This window comes from Teleopsis dalmanni, chromosome 2 (genome assembly GCF_002237135.1).
Source record: "Teleopsis dalmanni isolate 2A chromosome 2, ASM223713v2, whole genome shotgun sequence".
Taxonomy (NCBI): Eukaryota; Metazoa; Arthropoda; class Insecta; order Diptera; family Diopsidae; genus Teleopsis; species Teleopsis dalmanni.
In genome coordinates, this window is record NC_051847.1 from 41,328,349 (window position 1) to 41,331,647 (window position 3,299).

The following is a 3,299-nucleotide window of genomic DNA, read 5'->3' on the forward strand; positions in this document are numbered from 1 at the left end:
TAAAAGATCTATTGTGCCCCTTACTCGAGTTGGAGTGTTTCTCCAAGTGCGATTTCTTTAATGAAAGACAGTAAGGAGCCTACCTTTCCTAGTCTTGAATCTTTATGATCTATAAAATATCCTCCTAGGTATTTCTTTCGCTTGTGCATCAGTGCCGAGCACTCCCCAAGCACACGGTATGCAGTTTCTCTCTACAGTATCTCTACAGTATCTGCAGTATGAGTTTGATTGAATTCCTAACTTCGATAGGTGATTATGCAATCTACAGTGACCGCTCAATAATCCCGTAATAATTCTTAGGTTTCTTTTTTGATTGTGCTATGCAATCTTTGAAGCGTTTTTTGGTGGTAAGTCCCTAACAGCATTTTAGATTGTGAGAGTGCTGGTAACCTTTCCCAATAGAGTTCTTTTTCTTTTTCCTCTACAGCATTCATAAGAATAGATAGAGTTCTTTTGCCTAGACCACAGAAAGGTTCTGGGCCTATCATTGTTGAGGCTGCGTCTCTTCTTGCAGAAGAAAAGGCGCAGCAATGTCTGCCGTTTCATTGCCTTGGATACCAGCATGAACCGGAATCCATACTAGGTGCACCTGTTTGTTCCAGCCAAGTATGTTCAGCTTGTCAATGCATTCTCATAGCAGTTTAGATAATACCTGGTAAAATATGAGTGTCATTATAGCTGCTTGGCTGTCAGTCAGTATTGCGATTTTACGATTCAACCATATATGGTTATGATTAAATATATAAATGATGTGTACTTACACATTTATACATGTATTTATATGTATATATATATATATATATATTCATATATATATATATATATATATATAATTATATATATAATTACAATTATATAAATGCATACATGCATAAATGCATATATACACATGTACACATATTGATGATTAAATATATGAATTACACAATATCTTTATTTTCATCTTCAGTTTAATATATTATTTTATTAACAATTAAATAAACTTCGAGGTGCAACTTCTTCGCTTTCAAGATTTCGAAATTATTCGCTGGTTTTAAAAACCCATGCCCCACTGAGTATGAATGCAGCTGTCAAAATCAAGTTTCAACCAAACAAAAAATTACGCAAAATTGAATAAAAAAATTTCGAGATACTTGCAGAAAATCGTATATAATTATATTTGTTAAATTCAATATTTAAAGTTGGTTGTGTGATTTCGTTAAACCAACTCCATAGTGTGGTGTAAATAAAATATTTAATAAGAGTAATTCAGTAACTCACCTGTGGTGCGGCATATATCGCATGCAGAATGCACAAAATCACAAAAGAAATACGAGTTTGCATGTTGAGTGGATTTCGGATAGCCGAATTCGGTTGAGGAATTTCGTTGTATGAATTTCGCTTAAAGTTGTCCTTTTCAAAAGAATTTTTATTTATTTGAATTAATTGCTGTGTGCTTAGTTGATTTATGAAATCAATAACAAGGCTTTTTATTTGGAAAATAAAAAATTTTTTAAACTGAAATATGCCGATTTGCGCGTATCTGTGCTGTTTGACCGAAATTCACTTCAGAACTTGCGCGTGTACAAATTTTAATTAAACAATAACTACTTTTGTATTCAGTGGACGTCGAAAATACTGCTTTTAATGGAAAATAAAAAATTGAAAAATATTTCTTAAATAGTCAAAATATATGAGCGAAAAAAAAACCATTAAAAATTATAGAAATTCCAATTTTGACAAATTTTTCTACTATTCTCCGTGTTGATTTATTTTATTTGCATTCTTTATTCTTAACAAAGGAATTTCACAAAATACGAATAAATTTCAAGTTGTATTTAATTTTTAGGATTTTTATTTAATAGCTTTTGTATCTTTAATTAAGTTTTATTTAACTTGAAAATGCTTGAGCGATTTTTCTTAGCTGCACTTTTTTTTCTTTGACTTACAGACGTTGTCCAGACCGTTCCGTTTGCTTGCTCGTTGAATACTGCCTCGAAAAGATTTGTAGAATATCTTGTCAAGTCGAGATGAACAGGGTTTCAAGTCTCTCTCTCTGGTGCTTAAAGCCATAATTAATTGTTAGCATGTGCTAATGCTTATAATTTTGATTTCTTTTTGTTTTTGTTTATTATTCATTTTTGATACGTTTTAATCTCAGCTTTGTGAGATACTAATGGGGAAATTAATTCAGCCCAGACGTATTTGTAAGATAACGAATATTCAATATGTATTCAAAGGTTGTTGTCATTCTGATTGTTTTGGTTGTAACTTGTTTTTTTTTCTTATTGTATGTAATCTGGGGCTGGTTCTGGTTCAGTTCACATTGTATTTACTTCATATAAAAATCTGCTTTATTGGTTTACGTAAACGGAATGAATTGTTAGTTCTAAATTTATTAAAAGAAAATGACTATATATGTAATAAGATTCATTGCAAATTTGTACGCAAAGTATATTCTTTACTTTGTTGTTGTATCAATGTATTGCGTTAATATGAGGTTGATTTATTAGCGTATTGAAATTTTTCTAACTTCTGGTTATTTTTGCCTAATAATGTTGATACTTGCAATTAGCAAGATACAGTATATACTCTTTCTTAAGTTAGTAATGCTTAGAATATGAGTTGCATATTTCAAATATTTAAATATTTGCGAGCTAGCCTATTAGCACTATATTGGTTATGGTGCTAAAGTTCGAAGAACATAAAACAGAACCAAGTTAAAAATTAATAATTCGGGTATGAACGAAATGTTAGTACCCTTCTTCGTCTGCATTTGCCAACCCGTTTACCGGCATTGGAGAGCAGTTTATTTTACGATATTTCTCTTAATATAATTAATGCGATCATATGTAAAATAGTTTACAAAATCAAAATTTTATAGTTTCTAGCCACATTTATAAGTTTGCCAACACTTTTTATATTGGTCTACAGTCGTATATTTTTAAGCCTTGAAATTGGTTGCCGAACGGTATTAGTTCTTTTTAAACTTTTCTTTGAAAAATCAGTTCTAGTAGCTAAAATATAGGATTTATTATGATATGTTATATCGTAAATGAGATGAACTCAATAGAGTGTCCCAAATAGAGTATCTTAAATAGAATGTCCTCAATGGGGTGTCCTCAATAGAGTGCCTCAAATAGGATGAACTAAGAAGAATGAATAAAGGATGTTCTAAATTAGATGGACTAAATACCATATCCCAAATATGATGGGATATGCTATTGAGATGAACTCAATAGAGTGTCCCAAATAGAGTGTCTTAAATAGAATGTCCTCAATGAGGTGTCCTCAACAGAGTGCCTCAAATAGGATGAACT